The sequence below is a fragment of the Coptis chinensis genome, chromosome 1, assembly GCF_015680905.1.
Source record: "Coptis chinensis isolate HL-2020 chromosome 1, ASM1568090v1, whole genome shotgun sequence".
Classification (NCBI taxonomy): Eukaryota; Viridiplantae; Streptophyta; class Magnoliopsida; order Ranunculales; family Ranunculaceae; genus Coptis; species Coptis chinensis.
In genome coordinates, this window is record NC_141456.1 from 18,229,317 (window position 1) to 18,255,730 (window position 26,414).

Consider the following 26,414-nt stretch of genomic DNA (forward strand, 5'->3'; position numbering starts at 1 on the left):
GCAGTTGAAGTGGCAGCTCTGTTGGCAAAACAGTTTGGATACAACAACTATGTTTTGGAGGGTGACAATTTGGAGGTGATGAAGGTGCTTCAAGGAACTGACTGTCTTTAGACCCTGGATATATTGAAGACTTCTATTTTCTCTGGTGTTATAGAGTTTAGCTCATGTACTTTTAATTGGATTAGTAGGATTTTAAATAGGGATGCAGACTTACTAGCTAAATGGGCTAACCATCAGCTGGATAGGTCGGTTCTTCCGAAGTGTATGATTGACGCTGTTTGTGTTCCAGTTCACCTTTAGGTGGTTAAATATAATCTAAGTAGTATTACAACAAAAAAAAACTCTACTTTCTTCTTCAGCTCTTGGGTGTGTAACTTGTGAACTCTAAAACCAAGATAAGACCTCGGATAACAAGACAACCAGTACAAAACATGGATCGAAACAATGGGATTGATATCATAACTGGAGGTTAAATGCAAATGATGATTACTCACATGACGGCACGTGGCCCGTTTACCGTCTCCACTCTCCAACACTGAAACACAAAAGCCCTTAACACTTACTTACTGAAGCATGAAACCCTGCACTCTCAATTATATCCGCACGTGACACGAGTCCACGCTCTTGTGTGTCTGTAATAACGCAGTACGGATTAAAGTTGGTGTTTCATTATTGAGCACTGTTAATTTGTCGGGATCTTCACCATGGATAGCGCGAAGATAATGCTTGATTCCTGATATCAAAAGTACAACTTTCTGAATTTAATGTGCTTTATCCACACTGTTTGACCAATTGAAACTCAATCTTGTTTTGGCCCAGAATCAACTACCGAGTTATTGTTCCAATTCTGTATGTATTTTATTTCTCTATGGCTGTTCAATAGACGTTGTGGATGAACTCGTGATCAGATAATCAAGTTCATCCGATAAATCGATCAATCATCCCAGGAAGTGACATCCATGTGTTAAAGCATGAATCGGAATGCACTGGATCATCAAAATTAGGGAAAATATGGAAGAACATGATGGGGAATTTTTTTGAAAAAAAGGAAACTTAATAAACAAAAGTAGCGTGGAGTTTTGACTCACAATAGAAATGACGTGCTTACAACTCCACTTACAAGAAATTTGACCTTGGAAGAGAAGAAAATTGAATAGTCTTTTCTCCACTACTTAATATTTAAATAAACCTTAAATTAAGTAATGCGTGTATCTGAAGTGAATGTACGATCGTCTACTTGCTTCTTGGAAGGAATGTTTGTCGCTTAATGCACTCCACTTTCATGTTAATGGTCTGCCACTCCCACTGCTAACCTGAGACAATGTTAATTCTATAACAATCTGTTTGAGCGCGCATATTATATGTTTTATTATTACAGGCAGTGAATCTCAAGAACAAAACTGCCGAAAATGTAATTCTCAATGACACTTTTTTTTTTTTGTATAACTCATAAGGACCGGGTAGATGAAAAGTCAATTATACCCTTGACGCAAAATAAAAAATAGATCGGATAGATGAAATGTCAAATATACCCCTGACGCGAAATAATTAACGGCCCGGCCCAGACGAAACGACCTAATCCTACCTATATTAATATCCGTTTCTCCCAAGATGCTCATAGTGAGCCACATCAAGAAAGTTTTAAAAGCAAATTCCTATTTGAAAAATAATTACTTGCCTTCTTACCAAACTAACCCCGAATTTGGCGCTCTCTAATTTAATATAAATTAAAATTGTCCTTTCATGTGTTATGCTAAAACAAAAACAAAGCTAACGATTATTTCATTATTTCATACGATAGGATAAAAAATACAAATTATTAGATTAGTTAATTGATATGTATTAGTTATTGATATGGATATGGATTGGATATGTATTAGTTAATATATATAGAAATTAGTTAATAGATATGGATATGGAATGATTGGATATGGATATGAAGCTTCCCTTAAATATCCACTAGTGTATTTAATATGAACAATTATTGTTCATACTTTTAAGTAGGTGTGAACACTCATTATTCATACTCCCAATTACAAACATTAGCTATGAACAATGATCCAATAGGTATGAAGATCGGTTATATGAAAACCTATTCAAAGTATGAAAAATCACTGTTCATACATCAAAAGTGTTCATACATCAAACATAAACAATCATTATTCATGACTACTTTTTATTTTTTTTCAATTGGTAGGTATGAACATTGATTGTTCATAGTTGTTGGGTATGAACATTGATTGGGTATGAATATTCAATGTTCATAGTCCTTTGGGTATGAACATTCAATGTTCATAATCCTTTGTCCTTTGGGTATGCATATTCAATGTTCATAGTCTTTGGGTATGAACATTGAATGTTCATAGTCCTTTTGGTATGAACATTCAATGTTCATACATCAATATATTGTATAAGGTACATTCATCTATTTGGATATGAACAATCATTGTTCATACACCAGCAGAAGATATGAACACTCATTGTTCATAGTAAAATGACAGAAAGGGTAAAATTGGAAAATATTTATTTTAAATTTGGGTCATTTGTCCTTGAAGGTTATTTTCACGGAAGGGTATAACTGGCATTTAAAAAAAATATAAAAAGGCGGGGCCAACTTATTTTGTCCTTGAGGGTTACTAATTTTGAAATAGTGAGTTCGTGAGTTACTTTTTCCCAAAATTTGTCCTTGTGAGTTACTCACAAAAAACCGTGTCCCCTAGACTTCATTTTCCCCAAAATTGGGCCTTGGGACCAATTTCTTGTTATTATTAACACTAGATTAGATGTTACACATAATCTTTCCTTGTTAATTACTCGGATGTTATTAAGTGTGGATGCGCTTTCCGATAGTTGAGCTAGCTTCGACATAATTAAACTACAATTGTCCTATAATTTAGGATAACACCAATTATTATTCTAGAAAAACTACTAATATATGGGAAAATGTTGGACCGATATCTTAAGATGCATTAGAAAATCAAAGGTCCAATATATCCAATGTTCTAAAAGACGCTAGGCGGTAGTCGGGCGGTGGGTGGGCGCCTAGGCTTTCTATGCAGCACCTAGACGAGCTAGGCGTTAGGCGGGGTATTTTTCCTAATATATATTATAATATATAGTCGTGCACACACCATACTACAAGAAGTGAAGAAATCAAACATTTATCATAATTCAAAAAAATAAACACAAACAAAATTATTTATTATAAAAAGGCGTAACAGTTGAATAATGTGACAAGTGATTTGGTCGAGTTGAATAGGGAGACCAAAGAGACTTAACACATTCTCTTTCTTATAGTGACATAAAATTTATATTGGGCTCTAGTCTTCTAAACTCCTTTCAAATGTTATGCCTTTATGGGCCTTTTATTTTTGACATTTAATTATTTTTTGAAAAAAAATAAAAAAATAAAAATTGAGTCGATTAGACCGCCTAGCCCAACTAATTAATTGGACCTCCTAGATTGCTTTTTAAACCAACTTAGGCCTAGGCGAGTCGGTTGGGCACCTGCTAGAGCCTAAAGACCGCCTAGGCGGCTGGCCTAGACCGATTTTTAGAACACTGAATATATCAGTGGATGCTGATATTCTAGGCCAAGGAATTATGTGCTAACAACCCTAATGGATGGCTTTACAGGGTATATCCGTAGATGTGATAGATGTTTTGTTCAAAGAGCAAAAGAAGTAGTGACCGGTTATTAGAGAAAAGGGGGGAAAACTAAAAACAAAATAAGATAATAATAAAAAATAATAATGTAATGACAGTTGGTTCTAATAAGTTTGTATTTAGAAGGATATGATTTGTCATTCAGAAAGGGACTTGCAGCGCAACTTGTTGCACGCTTGTCTTAATCATTTGTAAAACTCATTATCATTATCAATGGTAAGTTCTCCTTATTCCCAAGCTTCTTTGTTTGAACCATATCTATGACCAATACCATAAATCTGTCAAGTATCAACCGTGAATTTTTGAAAATTTAGAATTTTCGTCAATATTTCAAAATCCCTTCAATTTAATTACAAGAACTGATGAATTGAAAAGAAAATGAAAAAATTAAGCCAAACAAACAAAAATAGCTTTCTTTGTACCCTACTAGTTACTCACTCACTCTCTCTCTCAATATAAACAAAAAGATAAAAAGAAAAACAAACAACATAATATGCAGGTATTATTAGGAACCTTAGGTTGTGTTTGTTTACTGGCAAACCCCTAGTGGGAAAATATTAGATTTGCTAGTGTTTTTCCACTAGAGTTTTGCCAGGCTAATTTATAGTGGGAAATTTTCAATTTGCCAGTGTTTGTTTGCAAAAATGTATAATGGGAAAATATTAGATTTGCCTGTTTTGCCGGTGTTTGTTTACATGGTTTTTTTTCCCATGGCAAATAATATTTCAACTTTTGGATTTTTTTTTTTTTTTTTTTTTTTTTTTTTTTCAAACTCAATGAAGTATAGAAAAAGCAAAAAATAAAATACAAAATAAATAAAATTAAAGACAATACAACTCAACATTAATAGTACTTATAGTATGTCTTCTCAAACTTGGTCCAAATGTCGTTACAAGTACTAGTAAGAACATAGAAAAGTTAACGGAATTAAAAAGTTGCAAATAAAAAATAAAAAATAAAAAATGCAGCATGCAAGTCAACATATATTACAAGTGTTAAGTAGGTACAAACAATCACAGTCACACTATCACACTATCACACACATATCAAGCAACATAGCAGGCAGCATCAGCACAACAACAACATTATCAACATCAGCACAACAACAGCATCAGCATTAACATCAGCACAGTAGTAGCAACAGCCAAGTAGCATCACCCAACAATACCGAGAAACAACATCAGGCAGTCACCACCACACCACTAGTCTAGCACACTCAATACACACACCACCAGTCCAACACACACACAACACACTACCACCACCACCTACCAGCACACACACACACATGCAACAACAACACCACCACCACAAACACACACATACACACACTACCACCACCACCTGCCAGCACACACTCACATACACTACACAACATACACACAATAAAACATCTTCCATAATATATATCCCAAAGATCAATAAAGTAATATCTGAAAGAAATTTAGTACCACATTATCAGTTAATCACCACAATATCCAAAATAAACTTAGTAATACTCAAAACATAAACAAGTAACAAGTTCGCCTCAAAGCCCTGTTTAGTGTACATTCCTAACCAAACAAGAAAAAATATCAATTTATAATAGAATAGAAGAAACCAATCCTTTGAGTCATCAAAAATTCAAAACAAGCATGCGATGTATATACCATGAGATAAGCTATTAAATGAGGTTGTGTGTAAGAGAATATAGTTGCTATCTAGCATAGTGAACTCACAGATACTGGGGTGACTAGCAGTTCAATCAGGCAATTGCAACATAACTTTCTCAAACTAACTAAAAATCCCAGTAGAATGCTAGAACATACATTATCTAAATAATGATAATCTCTATCCACTAATCATGACCATTTGGTATCTACTAATAAACATCGAACAACCGCAAAAGAATGTTGAAGCACTCATAACAAATTACATAAAAAGTTCGACCAATTTAAATACACTTAATACTTATTTTTCAGTCCAAATAGTAACAAATCAAATAATCTATAAGCTACAAATCCAGATCCTATTTGTTAAGTTCGTCTAACTATCTAACCAGAACACATTACATCAACTTTTCAACATTTCAGTCGCTAGTGCACTTTGTTTTCATCTTTAGCAATACAAACATATAGATCTCTATGTACAAAAAAATCTCAATTTAACCATATAAATTTATTTACATTCCAAAGACAAGCAATCTAAAAGTCATCAACAAATAAATTGCAATTTAAACATATAAATTTCAAAATCCAACACACATTTCCTCAAATCAACTTACAACGTGAACAACAAAGCTTCTATGATAATTGGGTTTGGAAATGAGACGAGAAGATTTGACAGATTGAAAAGGTTTACAAAGTCCATTAAAACGGGTTTGTGAATGATTGAAAGATTTGGGAGATTTGTAGGAAAAAGAAGAAGGGTTTGGAGAGAAAGAGTTGATTTTAGAATTGCAACAAAGAGGAGAGTGAGAGAATAGAGGAAGCCGACAGTTTACCTACTCGAGGGAGTGGTGAGAGAGATGAGAGGAGAGTGAGAGATGGTGGCAAATTTTCTTGCCCTAGTGAGAAAATTACCCCTATTTTCCCACTGGCAAAAAGATTTGGGTTGGGGGTAAGACATAGCCAGGGAAACTAGGTAAGACATAGATACGACGCGAATTTTAGGGACACACAAAGAAAGCCTTAGTTAATATAATTATGGTAATATGTTGGTTAATGATATATATTTAGATAGATGATTGTATATGGTTTGGCAGAAGGGTGGGTCAAACTAATTACTTGTGCAGAGACGACTCACTCTGTAATTGAGCATGAAATGAGGTAAGTATGGAATATGCTTGGCTGGTTATAGTTTAGTTAGAACCTAAGGCGCCTCGTGGAGGAACTAAATGCCTTTTTATTATGCGTATGGTTTGTTGTGTGGTTAGTGGCAAGTTAAGGCGCCTCAGTGGAGGAACTACCTGCCTTAATTATTGTACTTAACACTACAAGAATATCGAGTATTCGCCACGGTCATGAGCTGTGGCAAAAGACCTTTAGCCACGACTTATAGCTGTTGCAGGACCGTAGCCAATGCGCCTGTGGCTAATATTTGGCCACAGCTAAAGACCGTGGGTATAGCTTCATTTTTGGCCACGGATATAAACCGTTACAAGGGCCGTGGTCAATGTCTCCTTTTGCCACAGCACTAAACCGTAGCCATTCCTCACACGACCCATGCCCAATGTCTTTTGTGGACTGGGATCTATAATTTGGCAACAGGTTTAGGCCGTGGCAAATGTCTTTTGTGGAGTGTATCTAAAATTTCACCACAGTTTATGGTCGTGGCAAATGTCTTTTGTTGGATAAAAAAAATTGATTCTAGCACCATACAAAATTCATACAATTCGCATCACCTGCAGTTCATACAAAATTCTATCATTCCAATCAAACCCACAAGAATCTTAATTATCCACAATTCAATATTTCATACTCAATATGTACTTGGCATAAGGTTTTTTTTTACAACATAGATCCCATTAGGTATCCTAACTTACATAAAAGAACAAATATAACACTCTTTAAAAATTTAAACACTATTTAGAATGACTCTTAAGAAAAATGAAAACATCATCGTATATAGTGCCTAAACTCGACAAACGATATTCCTCATTTGTACCTCTTCATGATCCTGCCTTAGAGTAGGCTTTGAAGATATTTCTACAATATTTAAAAGCAATCATTAGAAATGAAAATCATCTAATATAGCAAATATCAAATGAAGGGAGAAAGTACTAACCATTACATATGGAATGTTGTTCTAATTAATCCCTGCCAAAGTCTACATCATAATAGTATTCTTTTAAATGCCTAAAGGTCTACACAATAGTATACATTTATCCCATATAATCATGTAAAGGAACTCACCATGTATATAGAATTCGTTCCAAGGATTTCTGAACCTCCAATTGCTGAAAGAAAGTAACATCCGGTACAGTCCTAGGGCAATTGACAACAATCTGAACAGCTAGCCAAACCAAACATCGCAGAACACCGCGTGTGTCAATCATCTCATCTTGAACAAAATGTGAAAATAAGTTACGTAACGTTAAACGACAGAGCACCTGGCGGAGCATGTTGATCTCCTCAGTTGAAGTCCATCACCACAAAACCTCAAGTTTCTCAGTTTTCATCTTTCACTTATAGTTGTTGTTTTTCTTAAGATGGTGCAGGAACAAAGGTGCAAATCATCTTTGTGACCATTGCGATCACACTACTAGTCCTATCTTGGTTCATTGTGAAATTGCTCATGCAGCATTTACACAGTTGGAGATGCTCGTGGTGGACCTTTAACATCGTGTAAGTCGGCTTCTGGGGAAAAAGGTTCAGGGCTGGTGATGTACTTGGTAAGTTTGATCTTTGGTAGCTAAACGATCCAGCTGAGTCTCCCAGAACTTGTAGCACCACCCGGCATTATGTTTGTCCCCTGCCAAAATATGTGAAATATGTCATAAAAACTAATAATATATTTCTTTTGTTGTTCGTCTTCATTAATCAGCACTTTTTGATGACAGTCCCACATAAGTAGTGTGATGGGGATAATAATTGTATAACAAGATGAACCCACAAATTCTCAGGAAGCAGTAACCCTAAAGTATTTCAAAAGATGTTTGAATGTCCAAACCTGTTCTTTCTCAAAAAGAGAGTGCTGCAACCCATCAAGAGCATTTTCCTTTGCTTCTAATAATCGATTAACGTCCTCAATGCTCTCTCGAAGTCTGAAATGAGAATTTAATTGTTGGAAATCAGAGAACTACCGAAGGTGAATGTGAATATGTAAAACAGTTGAACTCAAACAAAGATTACCAACGATAATTACATAAGTAGATGAAACAGACCGACTAAGAAAGCAAAACAACGGCAAAGCCAAGGTAAGGATCCCTAAATCCCATTAGCCTGACCAAACCATGTTTCCATATTTAATAAAGAGTAAAATCCCTTGAATTCTTCCAGGTCTTTGATGGAAATGACAATGTCAGCAAGTCCCTTGCTTACACTCAAAATGATCATTGTCTCTTTCCGATCATATTCCAGAAATGACAAAGAAAAATGATATTCTTTATTCTTATTATATCGTCAACAAATGAACCCAATATCTACCCAGATGAGTTTGATCCCAAGTAGTATACATTACTTACATCCTTAAAACATGCTAAAACTACACATGAAACAATTATTACAGATAGCTTTGGTAGTAACTTCAGTATAAGATTCAGATGCTCTTGGTGAATGCAACGGGTTGTAATATTGATCCCAGAAAAAAAAAAAAAAAAAAAGGGCGATATTGACCATATTCACATAAAAACATTTTAGTTTTTTGTTTTTTAGCACTTTAATTTTATTATTATAATAAGATGAAATCAAACTTACTTCGGGGGAACTGCATGCGGAAAATGCTCTTTTGTGTGTCTTGACTCATTTAGATTAAAATTCACATACATGCTAAAGCGTGTGTTCATGGTGTAATTTTCAAGTACAACCCTTCATTCCATAACGTGGTTGCCGTTGACCCGAGGAGCTACAACACATGTCGGATTCCAAGGGGTGCAAAAGTGCTTAAGAGTGGGACTGATCGGATCAGATTGGCAAAGGGTCCCAACTCTTTTATCTGCAATTATACTGGGCATTGTGAGTCTGGGATGAAGATCCTTTATTAATGCAATATGAGTGAAGTTTCAAGTCTGTACTTTATATAGCTCTATTAGTTATTATTACTCTTGAAACAAGCACCACGAAGTTTTCATAGAATGAGACCTGATGTAACGGGAGTGACTATAAAGTAAATAAATTAGAGCTTCTATCATTTTTCCATGGTACTCACCTAAGGGCTTGGGCAAGATTAATCCGTTTCTTAGGGTCCCATGTTAGAATCTTCTTTACAAGATCCTTCGCAGCGTCAGATATAGAAGGCCAAGGTGCGCTTCTGATGTCAATCTTACCTTCTAAGATGCCTTCAAATATCCCCTTTTTTGTCTCTGCGTTCAGTTCATTCATTTAAGTGTCTGAGTAAAACAGATCATAATATTGTTGTGAGCATTGATTTCAACAACCGAGACATGAGACTAACTAAACTGAGGCAGTGCTTGGTTCAAGCAAAAACACTACTCAAGAGAATATATAAAATTACCCTGGCACTCCATACATCTATATCCTTCCCATAGCTCCGACCCAATACCTCAGGTGCCGCATAATAAGCACTTCCTACAATGTCAAGATAAACTTTGCCTGGACAATCATTTTGAAACGAATAGTCAGCATAAAAAGATATGTACATTAATTATCTCATTTAACATATCGTAAGTTATTCTAGACTTTGCAATGCCAAACACAGCTTGATAGAAACTAACCTTCTTCAATGAACACTGAGACTCCAAAATCGGTGGCCTTAAGAGGAGAATCCTAACCTCGGTTCACTAGCAAGAAATTTTCAGGCTTCAAGTCCCTGGGCATCACTCCCATAACTTTTCAATAAATTTTCAGGCTTCAATGAACACTAAGGTAGGATGGTTGAGAGGTCCATACAGTTCTTCACAATACTCCTTTTGACTGTAACTTGCACTGGGAATCTGGAACATCGTGTCATTAGTGCTCGTTGTACTTGGTTCTATCAGCTCCGTGTATATCTGAAGTATCACAACAAACAATAAAGTAAGCAAATCCATCTGAAAATGTTATGGCTGAGAGCCTGAGACGATAGTATACTTGAGATACTTGCCACGTCCATTGATATATGCTCGCATAAGTCGTAAGTATTGATATTGGGTAACATTTAGGTGGTTCATTTCCTTCAATCGCTTCAATTCCTACATAGAGAGTTGTTACTTGTTAGTGTAAACCAAACTTTATGCTGCAACGACAAAGAATAATAAGTTGAGAAATCAGTTTATATATAGTGATTGTCTTAGAAAACACATATTTATATTTAACTTTAAAAATCTAAAACACAACACCTGCAAATATTCTGCTAAGAACATCAAAATTTGTAGACATTGCATCTATAACACTGCATATCTTTTCCACTGGGGTGTCCTCCGGTGAATCGTACTGTGCAACATCTTGATATTTCCTTTGAAGATAATCTTTCAACTCTATGGATGACTTCAAAAGGCTAGGAAGAAAAGAAATAAAATCAGCAAATTGAAAGCAATTATCATAGGAAGTAGAATAGATACAAAATAATGAGAACAGTATTTGATGCATAATACTTGTGTAATTTATAAGATTACCTACAAGATTTGAACTTCTGGCTAAGTTCCTTCAAACGGTTGCCATTGGATCCAATACCATCGATCAAGTCCCAGCTTCTCTTTATGGTCTCATAACAGTTAACACTTGTTTCCTACATGCTATTACATACAAGGAATTGGTTGAGGTTCAAAATTTAATTGACCTTGGTATCACCCAGGTAGTATAAAACAGGAGCAGAAGATGCCCAAGCACCCAAAGCAATGTGGGGGTATTTCAAACGGAACCAAGAAGCAAGCACTAAAATTTCAAAAGAAGTGGTAAGTTAAAAAAACCATATAAGCTCATAAGATAATCATTCAAGTCAAATACGTCATATGATAAAAATCAACCATTTAACAAAATTCTTCAAGTAGTCAAATATGTCATGACAACACATTCATCTAACCTTGAAGAGTAATCCATTCGTATCTTAATAAAAGAGAACCCACTTCAATCCTGCATCATGCCTAAGACAGTAATGAAACTTGTCATATTAGAGGCAACTCAGGAAAAATACCATATAAAAATGGAGCCTAAGACTAGTATGAATCTAAACATCATCAATCAACATAACAAGGTTAATACATTATTAACACGAAAAATAACTTCTAACAACAAAAAAAGAAAATCGAACTGTTTCTATGAAAGGCAACGATACCAAACACGTAGAAGACCACTAGAGTAAAGAAGCAAATGGACATCACCATGGCCATGAGGTTTAGTCTATCAAAAGCAGATAACAAGAAAACAAAATAGTAAGATTAAAGAAGATTCTTGAATATATCCCAAAGCAATTGTAGAGGTCCGGGGTCGAGCTCTCTCCCTGGATCCTAGCCGTTCCCATGGCTTATCTTTGGACTCACTTTCGTTATTGCCTTTGTCAAGACCCCTCGAAAAGGCAAATTCACCAAAGGCTAAGAGACACAAACCGGTAAACAAAAATGATTTCTTATGCAAATCCATAGATGACTTACTCCTCAAAGGATGAAATCAAGTTGAGAATCAAGCTCTCACCGAACTTGTGCAAAGCCAGATAGGATTTGGCATGGAGGAAATTTTATGCAAAGTACATTCGCCATGCAATGAATGAAAAACCCTTCAACCTAGACATGTTGGCGACTTGATCCAACTCGAGAAAAGCTTCTATCTTTGAATGATGCCCAAAGTTGCTAAAATTCTAAATGAGATATCAAGGCGAATTGTAAGGGACAAAGGTCCAGTTGTCATGGATATTTCGGGATACTCGAGAGAAGGGTTTTAAGAGAAAACTTGTTGTCGAGGCACTCTTTGGGAAGATATTTTTATCTATAAATTTTGCCCGAATTTTGTTCAAGGGAGAGCTCCTTAATCATCAAAGAGATATTTGGAGTTACAGACGAGGATGCAGTTACTTTTCGGACACACACGCTCTCTGAAGCTGGGGATGTTGATTCAATTCAGAAGATGGTTGGCATTTTAGATTCAGAACAATCTGAAGATGAGTCTTTTGTTGCTTCTCAAGAATGATGTGTCCCATGGTTAAAGTTATGGCGTGAGTCGATCGGAGTGGGATTGTATCTCCATTGAGAAATTTTGATGAAGTTGTCGGAAATTACTGATCTTTAGTACTTTGGAGATTTTAAGAGAGAGAGAGAGACTCGATCAGTTATATATTCACCCTTTTCATATAAAGGAACTTGTGAACTTTTCTCAATTACATTTTGTAATGTTAATTGGTGTTAAAAAACAAAATTCTCTTACAAAAATTAAAATCAAAGAACCCTAAATTAGCAACTAACATCAAAATAAGTAAAAAAAAAAAAAAAAAAACAGATATAAGAGTGCAATCCAACCTAGTCCTCGTGACTCTAGCGTGAAAGAGAGAGTGTGTGAGGGGGAAAAATTGATGCTTTTCGTCCATCTTCAACCTAGGTGAGAGACAGAGAGGGGGAAGAGGAAAGTTCTGTTAGATGAGAGAAGTGAATAAAATAGAAGTACTATTTATAGAGGAGAGAGAGGAGGAAGCCAAATCTTGTTGTTGCTTTAATATCGAGTTTTCTTTGAATAACTCGAGTCGTCTTCTTCGATTTTTGATAGTTGTTTCATGGTTCCTCTTTATTTTCATGAGGGTTTCATGAGATCTTAACGGACATCAAAATTCAAGTATGATCCAACGGTGGATAAAACAAATGGACACAGCCCTGGCCAAAATGGGAACTAAAACTCAACTACCCAAACAATACCCCATGGCCACTTAAAAACTTGGCCACGGCTATGTGTCGTTGGACCCTGGCAACAGCTGATGACTGTGGCTAAAACAAGATTGTACCTGTGGCAAAAGCTCAATTTTCTTGTAGTGTAAGGATGTTGTATTAGTCGTTGAAAGTTGAGGCGCCTCGGAGAAGGAACTAACTGCCTTATGTATTGTGTATGTATATGTATAGGTATATGTTGTATTTTAAAGCTACTCACACCAGCATTTTTATAATGCTGACCCGATTTGCATGTTTGCTTATATAGGTGTAAACTCACTAAACTTCAATTGAAATTGAAATATCTAACTTAATAATACTTCATAAATATCTACACTATATGATAGCCGGGTCTTCCGGAATACCCTTCCCAATATCGAGTAGGCAATTTAAGATCTCCTTATTTACTTAATTTAGAAACACCCCCTCACTAAATTTAGAATAAGCCCCACTTTTATTAATATAATTTGAACAAGGTCCTTTTTGTATTAATAATTTAGAAACATTTATCTAATGTCACTTAAATTAAATAATTACCCCCATTTCCCACATTGAAATTAAAACAAGTCCTATTTTATTATTGATAATTTAAAAGAACCTCCATAATATCATTTAAATAATATAATTATCTCCTATTATATTTTAAAAAAATAAATAGATGAGTCTCTCCTATATAATTACAATTACGATTTACAATTAGAATCCAAAGAACCCATGCTAACTATCGATCTAGAAGGGCGGGTGAGACTTAAGAAAATCGATGCGTAGCATGGTTTGCATACTTATAAGAACTAAGGATCCTAACATCTTCCCCTACTTCGAAAACCGCTTGTCCTCAAGCTGAAAAGTCCGGAAACCAAGCAACAAAATCGTAATAATCTTCCCATGTAACTTCATCTTGTGGGAGTCCTTCCCAATGCACTAAAACATGAGTCACATCGCGATTACCCTTTTTAAACATTCAACGATCTAAAATGGCCAGAGGTTTCCATTCAAATTGTCTAGAATTTGGGAGACTTGGAAGTTGTGGAATTGCCAAATTATTATTCCCAAGCTTCAGTATCAACAAGGAGACATGAAATACGGGATGAATGCGACTTTAGGAGGTAAAATCCAGCTTGTATGCAATTGATCCAATACGAGATATAATCTTAAACGGACCAAAGAAACAAGGAGATAACTTATGAGTGCCATGTGGATTAACATAAGTTTGGCGATAAGGCTGTAGGCGAAGTAAAACCCAATCACCTACTTGAAATTCACACTCAGTTTGATGCTTATCAGCAACAAATTTCATCCTGGATTGTGCTTGTTGCAAATTGTACTTGAGTATACGCATAATTTCATCTCGTTTGCGCAAGGCAACATCAACTGAATGCACACTTGTAGAACCAGGAAAATATGTCTCAATTCGAGGAGGAGGACGACCATACATAGCCTCAAAAGGGGTCATTTTAATGGCTGATTGAAATGTAGTGTTATAAGACCACTCTGCCAAGAAAGCCACTTCGTCCATTGAGAAGGTTGATCCCCAACAAAGCAACGCAAATAATTTTCAAGTGTGCGATTTAGAACTTTAATTTGCCCATCAGATTTGGGGTGATAAGCAGTCCTGCGACAGAGAGAGCTTCCTTGTAAAGAAAAAAGTTCCTGCCAGAACCGACTTAGAAATACCGGGTCACGATCACTAACAATTGAGCAGGGCATACCATGTAAACGAGCCACCTCACACACAAAAATTTGAGTAATTGTAGAAGTAGTATAAGGATGTGAAAGTGTAATGAAATAGGCATACTTCGAAAGACGGTCGACAACTACTAGAATAGAAATCCTCTTGGTTGAAGAAGGAAGGCCATCAATGAAATCCATGGAGATATCTTCCCAAACTTTGTTAGGAATAGGCAATCGTTGTAATAAACCCGGAGGAGAAACCGTTTTCGCTTTGTTCCTTTGACAAATATTGCATTTAACAACAAATAACTTTGTGGCAGATTTCAAACCTTTCCAATAGAAATTGGTAGAGATACACTTGTATGTACGTACGTAGAAAACCTAAATGTCCACCAACGGGAGAAGAATGAAATTCATGAAGGATTTGATCTCACCAACCCTAAGAAGAAGGAACCACCATTCGTCCTTTGTAGCGCAGAATATTGTTGTCGTAAGAGTAGCGTGGAACATGTTCAGATAAAAGAAGACGATTGATAATGGAAGACAACTCAAAATCACCAAGACAATCTTGAGAAATGGCATATTAACATCAGAGAAGATGGGAGAAGAGATAGCATGCACACAAGAGCCATCAGCAACACGGGACAAATAAGCATCAACAACTGAATTATCATAACCTTTCCTATATATAATCTCATAGTCGTAACCCAACAACTTAGAAACCCGCTCTTGTTGGTCCACTGAAGAAACACGCATGTTGGTCAAGAAAAATTTCAAACTCTGATGATCAGTAATAATCTTGAAGTGATGACCCATAAGATCAGGCCTCCACTTATTAACTGCAAAAAAAACCGCTAACATCTCTTTATCATAAATTGACATAGCCAAATTGCGACCAGATAAAACCTTACTAATAAAAGCTAACGGTCGACATTTATGCATAACCATTGCACCAATAGCATGACCAGAAATTAGGGGTGTGCATGGTTACCGATTATCCGAAACCGAAACCGTTTAGAGCGGTTCTGGGTCCTAAAATGTTAGACCCATTTAAAATGGGTCTTCAAGACCAGAACCGATAAAGAACCGAAATCGTTAGAACCGAATAGTAAAAAAACGATGGGTACCCGAACCGAAATCGAAACCGATTATTATGATTTTGGTATATATAATTTAGTATTATATTACACTAAATAAAGACAAACTCAAATATTATTATATATAGTTTTTGTTTGTTAGGTGTAAAATTATACTAAATATATATAGCATTTAACATAATAGTAAATGTGTGTTATTAAATGCATATTTTAATTATAATATTATATTAAATATGTGTATTATAAATGTTAGTCTACATGTATATTATGAATTAACTAATACATTGTCTATATTAACTAATGCATGAATGTGTACGTATTTAATATATCACATGTGTGTATATATATAGGATAACAAATACTTACAATGTTAACCAACAATTGTGAGACATGTACTTAATCTATATATGACTAATTGAGACCCGAACCGGAACCGACTTAATTAATGGGTACGGGTCCGAGTTTTCTAAATATAAGAAAAAAACCGGTTCGTAAAAAAAGAACTGAAACTGGTAGGAACTGCTAAAAATAGAACTGAAACCGGTTCGTAAGAACCGGCCCATGAACACCCCTACCAGAAAACGCCACATTCAAGAGAAAAAGGTTTGGAAAAGTCAGGTAATATAAGAACTGGGGTTGTAGACATGACATTTTTTAGATTGTCGAATACAATTTCAGCCTCTCTAGTCCACACAAAGGAATCTTTCTTAAGAATATCTGTCAAAGGGGCACAAACTTGCGGTAATAGCCTGTTATACCCAAAAAATCGCGCAAAGCCTTAATGGTATTTGGCTTGGGCCATTCAACCATTCAACGGATTTTTTCAGGATCAACAATATCTACACCTTCTCCTGAAATAACATGCCCTAGATAATCCAATGAAGATCGTGCAAAAGAGCATTTAGAAGACTTCACATAAAATTGATGTTGGCATAAACAAGCTAGAACTGTAGATAGATGAGCAACATGAGCATCGAAGGAACGACTGTAAATGAGTATATCGTCAAAAAATACAAGAACAAACTTACGAAGGAAAGGCCGGAAAATCTCATTCATAAGACTTTGAAAAGTTGTTGGAGCATTGAAAGTCCAAATGGCATAACAAAAAATTCATAATGACCATCATGAGTTCAAAAAACGGTTTTAGGGACATCAAAACTGTCGACTAATATTTGATAGAAACCATTACGAAGATCCAATGTAGTGAATATGATTGCACCATGTAGTTCATCTAATAGCTCATCAATTACAGGAATCAGATAGCGATTCTTTATTGTTATATCGTTAAGAGCGCGCGATGATAGTCAACATACATGCATGCGCCAAAATCCATCTTTTTTTTTTCTTACAAGAAACATTGGTGAAGTAAGGACTAACACTTTTTTGAATAATGCCAGCTTCAAGCATCTCACCAACGATGCGTTAGGGGGCTGCTACCATAAAGCAATGGAATTTTGTGATCATGAGAACGATGTGGTGGAAGACCACTGAATTCATTGAAAATATTAGAATATTCATTCAAAACTCTGACAATAATAGGTGGAATTGGAGATGAAGACTCTTCATTTGAGACCGTCATAAGTTGTAAAAAAGCACCATACTTTTCTTGTAATAACAACTTTCTGATTTCACTAGAGTTGGTTAGAGCAGTAGAAGAGTTGTTATCTACCAATTGTATGCTATTTCCATCCAAAGAAAATTGCATGGTGAGTGCAGCGAAATCCAAAAGAATAGCACCTAAAGAATGTAACCACTGAGCACCTAAAACCATGTCACAACCACTTACGGGATGTAAGAAAAATCAGAATGGAAATGGTAGCCTTGAATAGTGAATGGAACATTTGAACAACAACAATGACTATTAAGGACTCCACCATAAGCAACTGTAACACAAAAATGTAGCGTTGTAGTAACATCACAACCACAATGTTTAGCAAGACATGGGCTCAAAAAATTGTGAGTAGAACCAGAATCCACCAAAATAGTGATAGGATGCTTTTTAAGAAAACCAGTAAGCGGGCGCATAGTTTCTGGGCGACTTGAACTGGTAAGAGCATGAAGGGAGATTTCAACACCAATGGTAGCATCAATCTCGTTAGGGACATATTCAACGCCCTCATCAACAAGAAAAATATCAGCAACCAAAAGACATACTTGAGATTTTCCACAACGATGTCCCGGTTAATTATATTGTTCATCGCAATTGAAGCAAAAACCTTTCAATCGACGTTCAACTTGTAGTTCTACAGATGATAGATGACAAATAGGAGCAGGACCAAGAATCGATAGAGTGGATCCAATGGCAGATGGAGCACTAAGAGAAGGAGCATTGGAGGAACAAGTTAAATTGGGGGCGAAAAGCTTGGCATTTCATAGCAACTGTAACAATTTCAGCTTGATATTTGCAAGTTCAAAAGCTTGTACAAGAGTAGCAGGTTCCCACATCTGAACACCAACTCGCAACTCATCACGTAATCCCGAAATAAAATAGCTAATCAAAAACTCTTTGGGCAATCCTCGTGTACGATTGGTTGTGTTCAAATTGTAGTTGATAATCTGTGACAGTTCCAATTTGATGTAATTTAGAAAGAGCCCCCCCCTGGATCTGAATCTTCTAAAGTACCAAAACGGATACACAAGGCCTTTGTAAATTGCGCCCATGTTAGCTTGCCTAATGTACGTTCAAGCGATTGATACAATGGAATAACATAACCAATCTGAGTATCTAGAATATGGGACACCTTTTTACACTGCTCTACTCGAAAAACCATCCAGCGGGCAGCAGGGTCCTTGCTGTTAAACAAGGGGAAATCAAGACGAACATGACGAGAGAAAACCATAGTATCAGTTGGAATGTTTTGAGGAACAACCACCGGTTGCGTAAAAGGAGTCATTGATGGTGTCAATTGATCCAATCATGCATTAAGACCAGCTATTTAACTCCGGAATATTGTTGATGTTCGTCTTTAATTTGTTTCTGATAAAGTTACAATAACTTCATCAATCTGTTGGGCATGGAGTTGAATTTGTTCTTCAAGAGTTTTAAACAGTCATGGTAGGTGCTAGGAAAATAGTTTTTTATACCAAATTATTAGGAACCTTACTTATTTCAAAAGAATTTGGGATTTGAGACAGAAGATTAGAAGAATTTAGAAGCCGGTAAAGAAGATGCATAAATTTTTTGTCTATTATCAAAGTTACCCACGTTTTTATAGTGGATGAACAAACCCTTGCCAATTCGGCTATAATTCTAAAACTAATACTTACTAAAATAAACTAACTAAACTTCAATTGAAATAGAAATATCTACCTACTTCCTAAATAAGAACTAAGGATCCTACCAGGTAGCAACAATCAAGTGTATTCTTCTTTCTTTCTTGTGAAGAAACCGATTAAACATATATGGTTTGATTTTAAAATATAAGAGAATGGAGAAGAGAAGGTTTTGTAGAAGGAAAGGAATAAATAATGATTAATGACTTTGATTTCCCTTTTCCCCTTTTCCCCATTTCCTTATTTTTTTTTTTTTTGCGTGAAAAATGTGCCCTTGAAATTTCTAATTTTTCCCCGTGTCTTTCCTAATTTCTAATTAGAAATGTATTAGAAATTATAAATGTATTAGAAATTTCTAATTTCTAATTTTTGGCGTGAAATATGCTGACCTTGAGACTTGAGTAGAAATATGGTATTGGTATTCTATCGAAAAAAAAGTAGAAATACGGTATGGTATTCTATCGGAAAAAACAAGAGAGTAGAAATACGGTATTGGTCATCCAGTTAAATCTATTTGTCTTTTTGCGAGAATCTCCGAGCCCATTAGTTCGCATTCCTCTTATTTTACACAGAAAGTCATTGCACAAGAGCATATATTTTCCACAAATTCTAAATACAATTAACAAATTTAACGACTCATAGAAAAAAAAACAAATTTAACTTTGTATTTGTCGGACAAATATTTCTGAAATAAGAAAATCTAAAATTCTAAACCAACTAAACAGAATTAAATTATATTGTATTTATGTAACAAACTTTGTGATTAGTGTGATCAACCACTTAATCAATAGAAAAAACATGTATGATCATAAGTTATGGGTTAACTTGGCCTTATTATTTGGGTGATCTTGGACATACCCAACAAAACACTCCCATACCCCATAACTAACATAAATTTTTGTCATACTCCAATAACTACCTAAATCTAATAATATCTTCTAAATTAATTTGGGGTATTTCCAATAAGGGTAGGAGAAAAAAAAAAAAAAATAGAAATAAAAAAATAGCAACACGTCTATGAAAAAATCGGAAAAACAAAATAACGACAGGAAAACGAAAATGGGAAAAAATGGAAAGAATGGGAAGAAACTTGATGCTGGATTTGCCAGCACATCGGCTAGTGGCAATGCTCGGCTAGTGGCAATGCATCTGTTTATCTAAATGAAGTTAATATATCTATCTATCTATCTATCTATATTTATTCTTATTATTTTATTTATTTTGAATTTTGATTTACCACTTTTTTCAATTCCTTTGGAACAATATATTTGAGTGCATATAGTCTGATTTAACGTTTGGGGATTTTTCATTTACTATCTTGTAGTCGGTTATTCTAGAGATTCTATTCCTTCTACAACCAGCTTAGCGGAATCTTTTCCTAGAGCTGAGCGGTCCAGTGGTTCTATTTTTGATATGGGGAGAATAAAGCTTAGTAGTTATGTTGATCGGGGAACCCAAAGCCCGGTGTAGTGAAAAGTGGAAATCATCGATTCCTCACTCTCTTGAGGTTATAATTTTGATCTCGAAGTTACTCCAATCATATCCCACTTAACCCCTGTAACATCGGCTGGAACCCGCGGAATCGTCCATCTTTTCTTGACTCTCTTAATGTTCCCGAGTCTCCCCTTCCTCCCACTTGCCATTGAGTGAAAATAAAACCGAACCATATATGTCTAGAAGTTCTATATTTCAGAGTGCGAGATACACCAACCTCTTCGTTTATGGGCGTTATTTGACAAGTGGAAAACTCCAAATATACGATATGCACCACAGCGGGAACAATTCAGTTTAGTGAGCGAAGAAGAAATGCAAGGTGCAGTGTCAAGGACAATGGTATAAAATGGAATCATGAGTTTGCTCTGATGAAGCAAGACGAAAACTTTGCTACTCTGGAACAAGTTTACTTGCTTTCTTTTGGGTTCACTTCATAAGTCTTAAACAAAGATATCGTTGTGCATGCTCTCGATAAGAGCCCAAAACTGTAGTTTTAACCCCTTAATAATCATCTTGTTAGACCAATTATGTGAATAATAAGTAAGAGTTAATCTCGATTACGTGTTTTTATGCATTTCGAGGGCTTCAAAGTCCATTATGTGCGAAATGCGCCACTTTTAGCGAGATAAAGGAGCAAAAGTCGTGAGAACTTCCGAATGCCATATCTTTGGACTCGGACCGAATTGGGCCTACCTTATGTCAAAACGACCGGCTCGGAAAGAGATTTGCAATGGTCCAAGCCATGACCCAATCAGAGGAGCAGAAGTGGACGAAAAGTCTGTTGAAGCCGAATCTAGTGAAGAGGCCTTTTGATCGAAAGAATTGGGTTTGGGCCCGATTCTCGGCCCAAAACATGGCTCCAAGCCCATGCACGATTTTGATCTGGATGTATAAAAACAAAAGCTTGACTCTTTGTTAATGGCAGTTAGGTTAGGAAGCTCATTGTTAATGGTAGATTATTTAGTAGAGAATTAGGGTAGATAGCTTATATAGAAAGTAGCCATTAGAATAGCTTCTAGATCTAGATTTAATTGTTTTAATTAAGTTTAGTTCCATTTAAATTATTGTATTAGATTAAACCTTTGAATCTTGCTCTTCAATTTGATTAGATAAATAAAGTAGTATTCTTTATCAATTTCGATTTTGTCATTTCTAATTCTAGATCTAATTTCAATTCCTGTCCTTATTTCATTTTAGTCATTAAATTAGATTTCATTATTGTTTAAATTAAGTAAAATTCGAATCTTGATAGTATGTTTAGTTATAATAATATGGGAAATGATGTTTTGATGACTCAAGGCTAAAACCTCCATTAGAGGGGTTGATAAAGCCTTGATGAAGACTTAGTTGTTTAGTATAGAATTGGTTGTAGAATCTATTCCACTCTAGAAGGTCGTGTTTCGCCATGAGAATGGGTGAACGACCTCACATGCTAGTTAGTATCTGGTAAGAATGTCATGAACACTAGGGATTAGAACTCGAAATTCTCGCAGTAAGAACGTGAGAATTGAGATACAACATTCTACGCTAGGTTGTTAAGTTGGAGTCGAGGTGGATTCAATTCCCCTCTAATTTCTTTATCTAGATTCAAACAATCATATTTCCATAGCATTAAGTAGTTTAAATTCAATTAATCAATTTCATATTGCATCGTAAGTATAATTCCTTCGTAAAGCTCTCATTGACTTAAGACTGATTTCTTAGACTTAGAAAACAATCCATGCTAGGGAACTAGGAGTGGAACGAACTTCCTACTCCACTTAGTGCAATTCGCATAGAGAGTAGAAGCTTTGATAATTGAGACTCGTAAAAGTTTAGTTTTAGTTTACTTAGGTTTTGAATTCATCGTTCATTTCGTAGGTAAACTATTCAATTTACATTTATCAAATGGCGCCGCTACCATCTTAGTTACACTTTAGCATTGTTTTCCTTGTAGAAGTAGTCATTTTTAAGTCCCATTAAACCCACCCACCCTTGTTTGTTTCATACTGTGGTTGCCCAACCCACCCACCCTTGTTTGTTTCATACTGTGGTTGCCCATTTCAGCGTGACAAATTCCGCGAGAAAATACCGCGCGCCAGCAGGCAAGGAGAGCGACCAGCTAAGTTAAGTTGGAATTTCGGTCTACCATTTGGCCAGCGCTTCATACCAAGCGACCAGCTAAGTTCTTGGAATTTGACTTTACACTGCGCGACCGACCCCCATGGGAGCGACCGCTAAAAACAACGTAATTTGAAAATTTAGCGACAGCTGGCTATATGCTTATGGCTGAAGGCCATGCGGTTAAATTTTTCGGATTTCGGCGGTTTTTGATTCAAACTTTGATCTTTCATATTTTTCGGTGTTCTAACCGCTGCTATACACCTTTGAACAAAGCGTAAACAAGACGCTATATTCATAAGCGAAGCAAGGACATTTATCAGGTATTCCTTTCTTCCATACCTCGCATTTTCGGTTAGAGGTTTTCTACTAGTATATCATAATTGTTTGGAGTGTTGCATGTTTAGTTAAGTTCGACTTAGTCTTGCATGAGATTAAGGTCGGCCGAACAAAAACACCGAGCGTAAATACACAACAACATCAACAATCAAATCTATCTAGTATACCACACACTACACCTCTAACTACTATTTCACACACACCACCGATATAATGGGGAAGAAAGAGAGACTCTCTCTCGGACTTCTACAAAGCCTTGGCGATAGCCCCAAATCTTGCATCGTTCTAGCGGACCGGTGGGGATTTTGAGAATCCCTCCAAATATTTTTAATTTGTTACCCGTTTTTCATGGTTTAGACCATGAAAAACCTTATCAAGATTATCGTAGGGATTGAACAAGTCCTAACAACATTCCACCATCCTACGGTTGGTGCGGAACAAATTAAATTAAGGGTATTCCCTTTCACCTTAGCCGATAAGGCGTCTTGGTTAAGCGCCCAAGCGCCCTAATTCTGTGGACTCGTGGGCTAAACTTGTTCGATTGTTTATGGAACATTTTTACCCCCCCAAAACGGATGAGATGCTTTCCAAGATTCATTTCTTTCGACAAAATCCTCATGAATCATTTTCAGAGGCTTGGAATCGTTTCATCGATCTCCTTATAGAGTGTCCACATCATAACTTAGCGAAAGACCGTTAGTTCGTGCCTTTTCAAAGGACTTCTACACCACCATAAAGAAGTCCTTGACATAATGAATGGGGGTAGTTTCTTAAGTAAAGGAGCCTCGAGGCTTATAAATTTTTAGAGGACCAAACTAAGCGAAAAATAATAATTGGGGGTAGTGACGATTACTCCGCTCCGCTAGTTCTTCTTCAACAGTTAAGGCCGCGGTATGTTTGAAATTAAACACGATTCGAGCTTAAAACTCTAATCGAATCACTCACTAAAAAGGTAGAGGCCATTTTCATACAACAAAAGCCTATCCCCGTCATGAATGTAAATTCAAACCCATGTGTAGTTTCGTTGGAGTCCCGAGCATCCCGACTCCCGCCCTCATAGCCTATGAGCGGGCTTGTTCCATTAATAGTGAACCTACGCCCCCTTGGAGACAAAATCCCAACTCCGGTTGGAGAAATAACCAACAAGTCACACCTCGAGGGTACAATAATCAATATGTTAGGCCAACGAGCGGCTTTAACCAAGCTCCACTACGGACGGGGGCGGTCGGGGGTAATTTTAATAATTATAACAACCAAGTGCAACCTCGACAAGGTCAAGCACAAGGTCAAGGTAATTATAATAATTATAATGCTAATAGAGGTATCGTTCGGTCAATAATAATTATCAAAATCCACCCATAAATAATTCCGTGAAATAGTTCGTCCACACCACCGTGACTACTACACCCACACAACGGATCGCCTTGACACCTTCATACAAGTGAGCCAAAAACTTTTCCAAACCATGGCTCAATCTAACCAACGGCTTCTACAATCGGTTAATAATTTAACTGACGGTTGGCTCAAGATAAAGCCCAAACCAAAGGTGTGTTGCCAGTCACGCAATACCTAATCCTAAAACAACAAACATAGCCTTTGAGGTAACCCGATAATACTAGTAATGAATATGAAAATGTAGGTGAGATAAATGCCATCACCACTCTGGATTCCGGCAGAGTGGTTGATAATAAGGTAACTATGCCTATAGTTACCCCACCGATAGTCCCCTACACCTACTATTTTACTAGATACCAAAATAGAAACTGAAGAGCCTACCTTCGTAGAGGTACCGATTCAAACACAACCTAAGAAACGTAAAGCCACGGTTAAACATCTAGGTGATACCATTGCTAAATATAGGCGAAACCACCGTTTCCACAAAAATTAGCCATGTTAACTAGGGATACAAATTACGAGGAGATTAGGGACATTTTCAAGAATCTAACTATAAACCTTCCCTTCCTCGAAGCTATTAAAAGCTACCACATCATGCTAAGTTTCTTAAGGAATTGTGTACTACTAGGCGAAGACAAATATACCAAAAGGCGCCTTTTTAACGGAACAATTCCCAACCTTATCGAACATAATGGAATTGTTAAGTACAAGGACCACCGGTAGATCCTCTTATGTACAATGCACCTTAGGAGATTCCTATATCGACGACCGCATTATTAGACACGGGGGCTAGTGTTAACTTACTCCCATTTTATTTGTATAGACAAATAGGTCTAGACAAGATGCAACCCACTAAAATGGCGTTGCAATTAGTCGATCGGTCTATTAAGTATCCTAAGGGTGTAGTCGAAAATGTCTTTGGTAAAAGTTCAAGATTTCTACTATCGGCTGATTTTGTAGTCCTCGATCTGAATTAAGCTAACGACTCTGTCCGATCATTTTAGGGCGTCTTTTCCGGCAACCGCCAATGCGCTCATTAATTGCCGTGATGGTTCAATGTCCATGTCTTTTGGCCATCTTCTTTGTTGAAGTCAATGTTTTTAAAACAAGGACACAGTTACCCGATCGATCTATGGATGGAGAGGTTAGCATGATCGAGCTTAATTTCGAGATTATTTCAACAACACGTTCCACGATAATCATATTAAAAAAGTCTTTCCTTTGGAAAGTCGGACTCAACATTTTCATCCCTACACTAGTCGATACACATATTATTGATGAGGGCCGGGATAGATGACTTTCTCAAAGATGTAGAGGACTACCATAGTAATGTGGATATGACCAATCTAGATGAGGAATTCGATGAGTTTCTTCGAGTAGGTGACGATTCACCCTATCAAGATCTACCTTGCACAACATCCACCTCGATTCCCTTCTTCCACCCTTTCAAAGGAATCTCGAGTTTGCACTTTCGATCCTTTTGTTTCTCCTGTGCTTCATAATTTTTTAAATCCTCCTAGCAAGCGGATACTTGGAAGGACAAACTATTTGACACCTTCATTTTCAGAATTGAGGCAGTCCTACACACACAATGAATGAGTTGATTGCTAAAACCACATCCTCATTGTGTATGCAGGCGTCTTTCTACAACTTATCCATATCCACCATATTCTCCACAACCATTCACTTTTCCACACTTATTTACTAAAACACCCACGCATTCAAAAATTAAAAAGAAGGTGCATGATAGGTTACCACAATAGGGTTATCCGACCGTTTGGATTCCACTAGAAGGTGCGTCAGAGGGAAATCTTGGTGCTTGATTGTGTTTGGATATGTTTTCTGTGATATTTATTTATGGAATGATCCACAACTATTTGGTTGTTGATATATGA

General features: G+C 36.3%; 1 long non-coding RNA gene and 2 pseudogenes across 1 annotated transcript; 1 reads left to right on the top strand and 2 right to left on the bottom strand.

Moving 5' to 3' along the window:
- Positions 1-10,178: 10,178 nt before the first annotated feature.
- Positions 10,179-10,743, bottom strand: LOC147522643 (uncharacterized). The gene is made up of 3 exons (XR_015195503.1): positions 10,643-10,743; positions 10,395-10,495; positions 10,179-10,315 (listed from the first exon to the last, which is right to left on the bottom strand). It is a non-coding gene; the product is annotated as an uncharacterized LOC147522643 (long non-coding RNA).
- Positions 10,744-11,140: 397 nt separating this feature from the next.
- LOC147522644 (uncharacterized) lies at positions 11,141-12,425 on the top strand (annotated as a pseudogene).
- An 11,289-nt stretch (positions 12,426-23,714) lies between these two features.
- On the bottom strand, positions 23,715-23,808 carry LOC147522645 (small nucleolar RNA R71; annotated as a pseudogene).
- Positions 23,809-26,414: the final 2,606 nt, after the last annotated feature.